The sequence below is a fragment of the Apteryx rowi genome, unplaced genomic scaffold, assembly GCF_003343035.1.
Source record: "Apteryx rowi isolate R43461 unplaced genomic scaffold, aptRow1 scaffold_84, whole genome shotgun sequence".
NCBI lineage: Eukaryota > Metazoa > Chordata > Aves > Apterygiformes > Apterygidae > Apteryx > Apteryx rowi.
The window spans coordinates 847,738-855,017 of NW_020451138.1; the positions used below are offsets into that span (position 1 = coordinate 847,738).

Below are 7,280 nucleotides of genomic sequence, written 5' to 3' on the forward strand. Positions count from 1 at the left end.
TTTCTTAAATAAATAACTTTTCTATTCTAAGCTCTGGGAAATGGAACAATACTGCACTAGGAGAGATGAACTCAGTGTTGCTGATGAATATCTAAGCAGTCAGTCTTAAAACAGATCGTTCCATTTGTTCTTAGACCTGACCTTGTAATTTTGATATGTAAGCCAAAATCGGTTCCCAAGTCAGTCTGAAGACATATCAAGCTATATTTATTCATACTGAAAAGATTTGGGTGAGCACAATTTTATTACACAAAATTTGGTATCTTACTGAAGAGTAACGCACACAAGTGGGACCTAAGTACGGATTCTTCTTTAAAGACAGCCTGTTAGCATCTCATCAATATACTCCCCTTCAGGAGAATGGAAATAATAAAATGTATAAAAATAATTTGTATAAAAATGTACTAAAATATATAATTAAATAATATTTATTTAAAATAATTAAATAATTAAATCTTCAGTCTTTGGCCTGAGGTGACAGTTCATCTTCCCAGCATAATCTTGTATAATTAAGTACTTTCTTTACTATGTATCTATATCAGATACTACTACTCTAATAATTATAGATTTTATCTGCTGGTTTAGATATGGACTCTAAATGCACCTGAACAATTTTGCATGTGAAAATACTGACTCACTAAATGGTTGCAGGATCCTACTTTATGTTGTTGCAGCATGGTTAGTTTCAGCACTAATGTTGAGTCAATGACTAATTGGCAAGATTAAGTTAGGTACTCAGTTGAAACTATTAAAAAGTTATATATGGGTTCCACTTATATGACTTCCAAGAAAGAGAAGAATCAGAACTGTTTCTAGCTCTTCCGAGCTTCATCAAAGTGGCACGTTCATGTTAAATTGCTTGGCCTTGCTCCAAAATTAAATYAATCCATGGTGTCCAAACCAGATTTGAAGTGCCAAAAATAAACAATTTAAAGGTTGATACCAATGCTGTGCTCAATACAGTATACAGCTAGATCTGTTTTCTTTAAGAATCTTCTATTTATTCATAATGCTGTCTTTTGTAGGAGCTAATGTTTCATTTTTCATTCCTAATAAATAGTAAAATTTATTTGAACTGTACTGCCCAGGGATCCAAATAGTCTTGCAAACACTGTAGACAGGCTATGATAGATTCTTTTTTCCTTTGAAGTGTTATTTTCTATTAGTGCACACATTCTCCGGCTCCCCAAAGTAGCCATATACACAGGATGACTTAGGATGTTGACTTGCCATATGTATAGGCAGTACGTCATTTTAGAGGGCACACAACAGCTAGATTTTTTTGCATGTATTTCTATCTCGTTTTTAGCTACAGCCTTTAGATACTATTGAATTCCGAGTTCTTTTACATCTCAGATTGTGACTAGTAATTCTAGCCAGACATCAAGCTGGCATAAATCTGTATAACTGTTGACTTAAAAGTATAACATTGCTTAAATCCTGAGAATATTTACTCTTAGATGAAAGGCAAATAAAGTATATGGACGCAGAGATATGGATTAAATAAGCACTTACTTTGACTTTCAAATTTATTGTGCCCATTTATTTAGCAATAAATATGAATAAAATACTTGCAATTTTATTATTTCATTTTTATGTTGCTTTACAGTATTGAAATTGAACATTAAAATAACATAATGGTAAACAGCTCTGCATATAATCAAGGTCTTGGATGTGTTAATATGATTGTAGCTACTATATTGATAAAATTGATGCATACATTTACCAATTGTAGTCTTGCACAGGCAAATTTATAGAAGTTATTTTCTAAAAAAGTTGAAAGTACCATTCATAATTGGACCTAAAAGCATTGTACTTAGGATTATAGTATTCTGTATTTAAATAAAACTTTGAGCAAACTACCTGGATAGGAAGGACACAACAGTAGGAGACAGTGGCTAACAGTGAGACCTGTAATTAAACAGACATATCTGTTAGAATTTAAAATGGACTTTTAACTGACATTCTTGGGCTACCTGTGCTTTGTCTTCCTAAATTTTAAAAGGCAAGTGCAGACCATAGAGCCTTTTAGTCTTGTCTCTGTCTATAGGTTACCCTTTAGGTCTAAAAGGCTTAAACAGCCCAGAACGTTTGTAGAATCTTAAATTTAGGTGATACTTTCCTTTGCTCTTCACCTACCTTTTTATAATAATTTGCATTATAGCAATTTTAGATTAATGTAATTCAGTGCTTTACAGATGTTTTCAGCCTATGCAAAGGATTTTAGAATACTCATGCAGAAATATTGAGCAAAACCCTGTAATTTGCAGCACAGCTGCCTAAAACCTGGCTTTCATCTTTTCATTTTGTGCAATGACTTTTAAAGACATATAGGTACTTCTAAAACAAGCTAGATGATGTGGCTTGCGTGTGACTTGTTTTGGGAAACCACCTTTCAGCCTTTCTGCTCACTGCCCACTTTTGCCTTGCACAATATAAAAGCCACCAAAAGGCATCGCTTCCTGCTTTACAGGCAGGGTGGCTTCCATAGGGCAAGAAAAACAGTGGTGTGTGTATTTTTCCATTTCTCCATTTCTTTGCCTGGTTCATGAAACAGTAGAACATGTGGCAAGTTGTTTGCATAATGGCGGTATAGTTATATACATGTGTATGTTTATCCATAGGAATATGAAGTGTGTCTTTAATAGATTAAGGACATACACATTTTGGCAGTATTATTCTTAGCATTGTTTCTGTAAGCATATTTAGACAGTACTGATGTCATACCACGTTTTACAGTTTCAGCATTTGCACAAGTTTGAATAATTCCACTGAATTTTTGTACTAATGCTTTAAGTAGCAGTGTGTACACAGAAATATATTTGTTTTCCAAGTAATCAGGAGTACTTTACAAATTACATGACACAGCTGTTGACATGTTTGCAACTAGTAAATATAAACAACATATTAAGAATGCCATGTATTTACTTAGTAATGGATTTACTTTGAAATATATGTTCATTTTTAAGAAACATCTTCCATGTTAGAATCTCATAGCACTTAACATTTCACATGATTCAACTCCACATTATTTTTTGGAGATCGTGATTATCAGTGCCATTGGAACTGGAGGAAAAGCACAGAATCATTTTTTGTTACTGTGGCATTTATTATTATTTGTAAATGGTTACTTTAAGACATGTTATAAAGCGTCAAAGAAAAAGCAGAGAAAATAATGAGTGTGATTTGTTGAGCCAACACAATTAATATTGCAAAAGTGTAGCAGTAAGTATTCTCTCTGTATCTTTCTGACAGTTATTTTGGCCCCTTCACTGAAAATCTGAGAGCTTCCTAAGCAGAAAAAAGAAGTAGCAGGGTTTTTTTGTTCTCTTCTTCCTCTTCTATAGAAGAAATGGCATGACATATCCAGCTTTTCTGCTTGCTTTGCACTTGCGATATTTTGGGTGCTTAGTGTGTGTGTGTTCACATGCATGTAAATAACTCCTTTTTCATGTGCCTTCTGCCAAAGTTTCCTCATTTGAGTGACATCTTTACACCATTTACATCAGTGTCAAAATTTCTGTTAACTTCACCAAAGACAGGATTCCACCTATTTTGTCCAAGTTCCATCACAGTTCAGTCTAGTGTTTTTAGAAGCATTTATATTTTACTTCTTTCAGTGGTATGCAGTTGTCATGAGAAGCAAATCTTGCAAAGGGCAGAAAGGATCATCTGGCAAGAAACAATGCCACATAAGGGCTTAAACTTAAGAGTTTACTTAAAGAGTAGAAATAATAGACTCTCCATTCAATGAGAAATAGTGTGGTAAGGGGAGTTTCAAATTAATGTCTTTCTAGCAAGCTTTTTTCAGGTAGACTGCTGCTACTTTTAAAGAGTTTTGTCAGAGCTCAAGGTTTCATTCCTGTATGTGTGTTGTCATAAGCAACACTGAAGATAAAAATATGGGTGCAATAAGATGAAGACTAATCTGTTAGTACCAAACAGACAAGGGTGGATTGTGCTACTTGGCTTTTTTGGACATCTCATACCACTGAGAAAAAGCAACCAAGGTTGCTTAGAGAAAACTTTCTAGACAAAATAAGGGTTCCCCTCCCCTAAATTCTGTCTCCTTTTTCCCCTGCATCTTGCTTGCAACTGCAGTTGTAATAAAAGCTGCTCAGCAGAGCAGCTCCCCTTTGGCACAAGAGACAGAGCATGTGTTCCACGTTTGTGCTAAAGCGTGATTTCAAACTTCTTAATTTCTCTCGCTTTTGCCTCTTGGCATATTTGCTCTGGCTCTTGCTTGGATTCAGGTCTAATCCAGTCTTCTGTATACAAGCGAGAGTTTTAGCTAAGCTGTGAGATAGCTGGAAAGCTGTTGCTACAAAGGTAATATAGGATATTGTCTGTTTGTTGCTGGTGTTGCAGCTCACATTGCATCATCAGCATTTCCTGTGCTTCCTGAATATGGAGTAGAAGAGGGCTGAGTATAGGCAATGCTTTTTGTGGAGTACGCTAGTAATTCTTTGCAGGTAGACTTGAGCACAGGTGATTTGAATTTTTAAGCTGTTCATGGTGCAGAGAAATTTTGCCAGTTGTGACTTTGCCTCTTATATCGCAGGAGAAAGAGAGAGAGAAGCTTTTCTTGGCTCCTGAGAGAAGTCTGTAAACGCCTAGGTTTTCCTTGTTCCCAGTTTTTCTATCACTTGTCATTCAAGACAGTATTCACTAGTATGAACAATGTTAGTCCATACGAAGGCTGTCTCTACTGCTCAGGTGCTCAAATGATATAAAGCAGTGGAACTCCATTGACTTATGTGAACTGGCCTAATCCCATTTAGTTGAAAATCTGGGCTAGAGTATAGGAAGTGTATATATTATCTGGGGAACGTTGAAGTAGTTTCTAATTCTTCTCTTTATTGCTCCCATAATGATGGGGAGTGTTGTGGAATTGGCATGGTGCAAATGAGGTATTTTTAATTTTCTATTTGGAGCGTAGCTATCTCAATAGGTAGAAAAACATCCTTGGTTTCAGGGTATGTTTCATTATGACTTCACAGGAAATGAAGACAGAAAAGTTGGATATGGACATTCAAGCAATACTGAAACTTTGAGAGGCAGAAATATTTCTTTAAAGGATGAACTAATTGCATGTGCAAAGTGTTATGCAATTGAAAATGTTTAGCTATTTGAGAGCTTAAATTCACTGAAATTAATCCGAGTGTGTATGGTCCATTTTAGCAGAGCTGAATCCACATATTTAGGGTACGTGAAATGAAGCAAAACAGAAGGAATTTAAGAATTTATAGTTTGAAAGAGCAATGAGAAACTCAGTTTTTTCAAATCACTAGTGATGATGTCTTTCACTAGGAGCAGAGCTTTTACAAAGGGTCTTTCAACTGAGGATCTCAAAACTCTTTTTGAAACATTGAATTAGGGCTCAACACAGAAGCCTTTATCAAATGAACAGTCTCAAGGCAAAGGAAGTGCTCAAATGATTTGTCAGCTGTAGGACTGGGCTCTCGAGCCTCACCCTGGGAGGTAGGGAAGCTTTACTTTTTATATTTTACAGAATGGGAAACTGAAGTCTAAGGGAAGCATGACTTGCCCAAAATGACAGTGCAAGTCTGTGGCAAAGTTGTGAATTAAACCAACACCCAAGTAGACACGTACCTAAGCTGCAATTTCGTCTTTCTCTTGTGATTCTAAGTTAGGAAGAACAGCAATAATTTTGATATTTTAAACCAAGATGGTAATCATGTCCGTCCAGGTGATTCGTTTATTATGCTGTTAACTTGTCTTGGTTGAAATGAGAAAACACTGGTCAGAATGTGTTGGGGGACAAAGCAAAAAGGTAACCTTAGGAGTTTTCTGATCTTAAGACTAGTTGAGCTAAATTCATGTTAAGCTGGTAAATTTTCACATAATCAGTCATCATGAGTCACCATAACTTCTTTTACAGGTCAGAATGGTTCTACTAGGAAAAAAATAGAATGTGTCTTTAATGTATACAAGTGAGATACATTTACTTAAAACCCTGTTCTCTCTACCTCCTCTGTATACATCTCTAGTCATTTTATTTTTCTGTCCTTCTATCCCCTGGTTTACACGGGTAAAATGCAATACAGAAAACTGCCACAAGCGCACTTAGAGAACCTGTGAAAAGTGCAGTTTAACATATTCAAATGCAAGTTAGTGGCAGTGCTAAGTGTCAGCATTTTAGCATAGACAGATGATATTGCAGAGCAAGAACATTCTGGTTTGTAAATGCTAGATTTTAAACAGCATAATAAATGTCAATCATCTGCTGTGCTTTGCAGCATCAGTGCCATAAATAGGTGCACTCTCTTGGTTACTTGGATGGCTGATTTTAAATTTATGATAAAGTATATAAAATTAATTATGTGTGCTTACACTTAAGTGTTAAAAGCCAGTTCCTGCTAGTGTGCTAATGTACATAGTCAGTTCCTTACAACTAGAAACCAGACGCTCTTTCATTCATGCATTCATATGCTGGCAATTTTATTTGTGGAACTGTTTGGGGGGAAAAAAAAACATTTCTTACATTGTTACTGCACTTGGGATATATTAGTATGATTATGTAAAATGTGTGTGTGGCTTACTGTTTGTCCTTTCTTGCAGTGTATTCTGTGCTCACTGGGTGGGAGGGTCACGCTGTGTGAGACTAATAAGGACAGAGCTGCATCCCCCTCTACCACTCTTTGGAGACTCACTCCAGCAACTCCTCAGCACTACAGCAGCGTCGTGCAGGCATTTACTGTGCTTCTGGGGGACATAGTAGAGCAAAAATTAAAGGTAAGCAGCTCGTATTTGTAGTCAATTGTCTAAACATCACACACACACACTCCTGTATTTGTGTGGTTTTTCTTTTCTTTTTTCTTTTTTTTTTAACAATTGCCAGCTAAGTTTATCACTGGTTTTGCCAGTTTTAAGTATATCCTACATAATGTCCACAATAACCTTTTAATATACAGTTATCAATCTGTGCTATAGGAGTGTGCTGATATGTTTGTGTGTGAATAAAGATATGTGTTAAAATATGCTAATCGAAACAGCCATAGTAAATTTGCAGGAATTTACAACAATGATTAGGCAGCGTTGCAAACTGGCACAATACTTAGCAGCATGTTCATTAATGTATACATATGCTTACGTTTAATAACGTATCCGTTAGTATGTATTTTTCTGGTTAGTATGCGTATGGAGTGGCCTAAATCCAGTTAGCTGAAGCGTTTGTGAATAGCGCCGTGTGCCGAAGGAACGGGAAAGGTTGCCGAGGCGCGGGGCCGGGGCAGGGAGGCCGGGGCGGCGGCGCCCCC

At 36.3% G+C, this 7,280-nt stretch overlaps 1 protein-coding gene across 1 annotated transcript in view; it reads left to right on the plus strand.

The window, feature by feature from the left end:
- Positions 1 to 7,280, plus strand: part of COL19A1 (collagen type XIX alpha 1 chain) — a 233,994-nt gene that overhangs the window by 15,738 nt on the left and 210,976 nt on the right. The window contains exon 5 of the mRNA XM_026090007.1: positions 6,583 to 6,756. The gene's annotated coding sequence lies outside the window, so the exon portion shown is untranslated. The remainder of the gene's footprint in view (positions 1 to 6,582; positions 6,757 to 7,280) is intronic.